Below are 6,271 nucleotides of genomic sequence, written 5' to 3'. Positions count from 1 at the left end.
AACATAAATAGAAGAGAGCGAAAGAGATTTTAATATAAAAGCACATTACAGAAAGAGTCGTCAAAATTTTTTTTTTGGTAAATGAATAAAGGTTCTCATTTACATAGTCTATAAATTATTTATCTAACTACACTAATACATTCAAGTAACGAAATTCTAAAATGTATATTGGTAGAGGTTTTTGTAACAACAAAGCCCCCACAATTCCTGACTGTCATGTGCACATACTTTAACCTAGGCTTAGGTCCCTGAGTTTTCACAAACTCCTGGGGTAAAAGCTTGCGCACACGTTAGGGGTTGCCCATCACTTATGAACCTTTGCTTTGGTCGCTCACTTTGCGATGTGGGATCAAGACTTTTGGGCTTAGATCCCCTCACCCTACCACACCTTTAAGAGGGAGCCGACCTCAGCTCTGATAAACTTTTGTAACAATACAGCCCCCACGGTTCCCGACTGCCGTGTGCACATACTTCAATCCAGGCTTAGGTTCTCGAGTTTTCACAAGCTTTTGGGGTAAAAACTTGTGCACACGTTAAGGGTTGTCCATCACTTATGAACCTTTGCTTTGGTCGCTCACTTTGCGATGTGAGATCAGGACTTTTGGGCTTAGATCCCCTCACCCTTGACCCAATTTTATAGTTAACCTATGTGTTCAAGTGATTAATTATTATTTTAAGCCACTTTATTTCTATAATAAATATAAGAGTATTTAATAAGCATATTATTTTATAATACCTTTGAATAAGAATTGTAAAGATTATAAATAATTGAATGGCTATTTGTATTATAAATATATGCTTAGTATGTGCACACGGCAATCGGGAACTGTGGGTGTTCTGTCGTTACAAATGGTATCAGAGTCGAGGTCGGCTCTCCTCTTAAAGGTGTGGTAGGGTGAGGGGATCTAAGCCCAAAAGTCCTGATCCCATATTGCAAAGTGAGCGACCAAAGCAAAGGTTCATAAGTGATGGACAACCCCTAATGTGTGCACAAGCTTTTACCCCAGAAACTTGGTGAAAACTTGGGGACCTAAGCCTGGGTTGAAGTATGTGCACACGGGAGTCGAGAACTGTGGGGCTCTGTCGTTACAATTTCCCTTTTATTAAGTTTGAACCAAATTATATTTGTATAATATATATTAATTAGATAATTATTAATTATTTCACAAAGTAGCAAAGCAAAGTAATCATTTTTCAAAAGTTTTTTTTTTTTTTTTTGAGAAACAGACACACACATATAGTAGTATAATTTTTTTTAATGTTATCATGAGTCATGACCCACTTATATATCATGAAATCCAATAGATTTGTACTTTGTGGCCGGGTCACTCTCAAAACTACTTGTCTCACTGCGACATTATGCCCCAAACAAGGTGCTACATGAAAAGGCATGGTATTAGAATTTGATTAATAAAAGGCAGATCTTACCCGATGTCAATTTGTGGATCTTCATGGATTTTTTTTTCTTATTTTTCTTTTGTTGAATAAAAAAAAGGTGGAATCATCGATACGGACAAAATGCTTAAACCACTAGACTTGAGACAAACGAGATGCTTGACCATTAGACCCAAATGTTAATCCATAGATCTTCTTGGATTTTTTTTCCCTTTTTCTTTTGTTGAATAAAAAAAGATGGAATTTTCGAGATGGACAAAATGCTTAACCACTAGACATAATATGGACGAGGTGCTTAACCACTATACTCATGTTCTTGATTCTCAACGGGTAATGGAATAAATTAATAAACTCAAGGTGGACCACAAAATTTCGGTGTCTGATTCGGCCATGCTAAGAATGTTGCGTGTAATCCATGAAAGTCCTTGTCAAATAAAAATTATAAAAATAAAACCCTTCTCTCAAGTCATTATCGAATTGATTTCCCCTTTTTGGCTGCGTAATCCAATTGATTTCGTAGTTAAAGTTATATTAATAAAACATTCTTTGAGACCCTTATATTGACGGTTTATATCAATTTCATAAACAAATGGTGTTAGGTTTTTCTCAGTGTGTTGACAAAATTTTGTGTCAATTTTATTGTATTGTATTTCAATTGATTTTATGTAATTTGTAAACTTTTGAGTTGTAATTGGAAGTGCACTAGCCTATGTACTAGGTGCTGTTTTAGAAGTGTTATGTTTATAATGTTTTAAAATTACTTTTACAACAAATCTGAGGTGGTTAGTTGTTATTGATTATAATTTGTACCCACTATGGAAATTACTTTTTTCTCCATTAGTAAGGGCTAGTAACAACCTGCCACTTAAATTTTGTTGTGAAATTATTGTGAGAATGCTATAGGTATAATATTTCTTAATCAATTTTAGACTAAACACAATTAAAGCATTAAGGTAATTAGCCAAATAATTAACCAAACCACTCAACAATAGCATAGATAACCATAATTGAACAAAACAATAATGTAAAGGCAGTAAATCTCCTCTCAAGATATGGCAATGGTGAGAGGAAAGAGTGTAGAGAAAACTAAGGTGTTTGGCTAGGAATTGATAGGCTCAAATCTCCTAACTCTCAAGAAGTTTCTCTAGAGTTTTCTCTCTGAATCTCTACATTTAAATTCGTGGGAAAATTGGGTATATATCGTAGGAGAAAAGGAGGCACAGTAGGTGAACTAAGCAACTGATTTCTCTACAATGCAGAGGCACTAATAAGTTACCCTGCTCTAACTAAAATTTAAAATCATCACGTGCTCCTCACTTGCCAACTTGCGTGTACTCATTCTCTGAACCACTTGCGAGTTAATCCTAAGTTCCACTAATCCAACAAAGTAGCAATTCTTCGTCAAGTTTAACCCCAATCCAAGTACATTAAGGGCACGTTTGATACACTGTAATGATTATTACATGAGAATATGAATAAGTATTATAAGAAATACATTAAGTTGGAATGTAATAAGTATTACTATTTATTAGTTTGGTGACCATTTAGGAATAGAATCCTGAATATGCATCAACAATTTAATAGAGTGTAAAAAGAATGTGTAATTAAATCATTTTCAAATCAAATTTCCTAAAATACACTTATTTTAGGGTGTTCAAAATAGAACTAATAATTAACAATAAGGAAAATTTATCTTCTTTCTTGTTGAAGATGTGGCAACTAATGGCTTTTTAGGAAAAAAATTTTAAAAAGTTATTATATAAGGTAAATGAATAGATATTCAGTACTTTTGATAAGGAATAATTATTTTTTATTTTGAAGAATAACTATTCATAAGGAATAACTATTCATTGTAATAAAAACATAATCAAACAACCGAATAATTATACTATAGGAATATTTATTACATTACAGTATCTATTACAGTCTACTAAATGTGGCCTAAATCTCATAAAATACATAAAAATAAATGCATGGAATTACAACAAATATGACACAGAATAAAGCCAACAAAACACACTATGAAAATTCACAACTTAACAATAATTGTAATTGAGATGAGGGGTGCAAATGCTGGAAGAAGAAAGAATTCAGCTCAAATGAAAATGTCATATTAAGCAACTTTCAAGCTAGTTGGATAGTTTTATAATATCGTACGAAGATAGTTTCGCTTGACATTAGTCTAATTTAGGTCAAGCAAAATTCCTAACTTCGAAGAAATTAGTTACTTTTGTTCTTTGTTGTTCCTATCAAATTACCCCTCTTGTATTCTCTTTATACCCATGAACATACACTTTAATTCATAGATTGAAGAGTGAGAGAGCTACCCACTTCCTCAGAACAAAATATCCGTTGTAGTTTCACACCTTCACCCTCTCAAATTGCCATATCATTAGAGAGAAGATCCAAGCCTTACACCATAGATACTTTGTGTGATCTTTGTTTTAGCTTGGTGTTGGGACTTGGGAATCACAAGAGCAATCCCCACAAAATCTTCAAAAGACCTTGAAGTGTCCAAAGAAGCTTGGACTTGTGGTTGGTGGCTCAACTTGCAGAACCAGTTGCTACTAAGGAAAGAAAAGGGGATTGGTGTAATTGGTTGCTAGCAAGAGTGGGTAGCTCAAATACATCTATATTTACTTAGCTCGAGGGGGTTGTAAGTGTAATGTATCACACCTATTCTTACTAGTGAATTGATTTGGTGCTATAAGCTCCAATTTTTTATTATTATCTGATTTGGGTTTTTCTCACTGTAAACGCTTCGCGATGTTTGAGGGTGTAAGTATTAGGGAGGATTTGCTATTGTTGTTATGTTGTCAACGCATGATAATTGTGAAATTTTCTTAAAACTTGTAATTAGCAGTAATTGCCGCCCGAGGGAGGGGGGGTGTCTAAACCAGTGTTTCTCAAATGGGGGTAATTAACTTTCTTTATTCAATAAAAAGTAAAAAGAATTAGGAAAAGTGACCGTGAATGAAATTTGATTTGAATTAACTTTCACGCCATCGTTTTAATGGATTTCAGCTCATGACTTACCTAATAACACTAAAGAATAAAAATCTTTATGTTATATTTTGATTTTTGAGTATTTGTATTTTACTTTATGTTTCTTCAATCACAACTATACATAATTTTTTTTTTTTTTTTTTTTTTGTCTTTTTCTTGTAAAATAACAAGGTTTAAAATTTTAAAAAAAAAAAAAAAAAAAATCAAGCCCATCCGAAAAAGTCAAGTGTATCTTGTATTGTAAAGTACCATGGGCCAACTATAATACAAAAACAAATTTAAGTACCATAGAGCTGAAACGCCGAAAGAAAAAAGTACGTACAAGTTGGAACCAAAGAATTTGGTTCAAATCGTTGGTATATACGAACTAAATTTAGGAGACCGAAAGCTCAACTCAACAGGTTGGAGGACCATGTCCGTGCTTGCACAACGACATTAAATGACATACACCGTTTTAGGTTTTGTGGCCATTTTCACTTTCTTAAATTTTTTTTGGCCTACATGTTTCTAAAGTGTTTCGCTTAAATTTATTATTTTCAGATGGTGGGTGGTCCTTATTATAGTGCCTGCTAAGTGCTAACCGTGTGACCCATATCGAAAAAGTTGGATAGAGAAATTAATTGATTACAAGAAAAATGAATCTTAAAGATCCTGAATAATTGTTGAAACTTGTAGTAATAAAGTTGCATTGTTTGCTGAGTTTTGAGAAATTAATTGTAGAATAGGCTGTGGCTTGCACTTTTGGTTTTGGGCTATTAGAATGGTCCATGATTGATATATATAGGTACCAAACCTATGGAATTTCCTCAACTTCCCACCATACATTATATAGATACAGAGACTTACACACATAAAGCACAAGCTAGGAAAATGATTGAATGATTAAAATCAAGGTAACGTTGATGGATGCCTTTGTTGTAATTGTTAATAGGTCCAATGTATGTTTTATTTTAGAAATTTTTTTTTGAGAATTAAAAAAGCTGTCAAAGTTTGACAATTTTTTCACTGAGAATTTTTTTCTTAAAATAGTTTATTAACATATACCCTAAGGGCATACATCAATAGGAATTTATTAACTTGTGCATTTAGGGCATATATTAGTAAATTATTTTTAAAAACTTTTATGAAAAAATAAAAAAGTTATAAACTTTTTTACGTCACTTTCATAAAAAATATAAAAAGCTGTTAACAACATTTATTATTTTATCATTTTTTCAAGAAAATATTTTTAAAAATAGCTCCTAAACCAATGCCCTTAAGGCATTGGTTAACATTTCTCTCAAAATAAAAGCAAATAAAGAATACATCAAGAGAATTGATCAAAATTGGATAAAAATATAAACATTACTTATGAGACTTGGGTAAATACTAAATATATATCACCTACTACCATTTTTTTTAATATTCAATTTATTCTTTAAGTGCAAACGTCATTTAATGCCGTTTAAATATTAACCATCTCCTCTTACTTTTTTCTCTATCTCTAGTCGCTCTATTTATCTTCCATCAACTATCTAGTCACTCATTCATGTATATAATTGTTATAATGCGATCACTAAGAGGCGACTTTTAAATTGTGTGCAGTGTTGTTTGTGTTTAGGAAGCAAACTAAATGTTTTTTAAAAAATCTTGGTAATACCTAATATTATCCTAAACTTTAGGGTTAATTTTTTTTTAAAAAAAATTTTCCTTAAAATTTGTTCTCCTTTTATTTGGAAAAACAAAAGAGTATATTTAAAAGTCACTTCAATTCATTGAATTTTTTCTTTTATAATAAGTGGGAGGGATTTGAACCCACTTTTTTTTCCCCTTATAAAAAGTTATAAACAAAATATCAATTGTGCCACAAAACTATGTTAAACAAGTTGGA

This window comes from Quercus suber, unplaced genomic scaffold (genome assembly GCF_002906115.3).
Source record: "Quercus suber isolate HL8 unplaced genomic scaffold, Cork oak 2.0 scaffold_22, whole genome shotgun sequence".
NCBI classification, from domain to species: Eukaryota; Viridiplantae; Streptophyta; class Magnoliopsida; order Fagales; family Fagaceae; genus Quercus; species Quercus suber.
The sequence above is the reverse complement of the archived record's forward strand: the minus strand, read 5'-3'. Positions refer to the sequence as shown.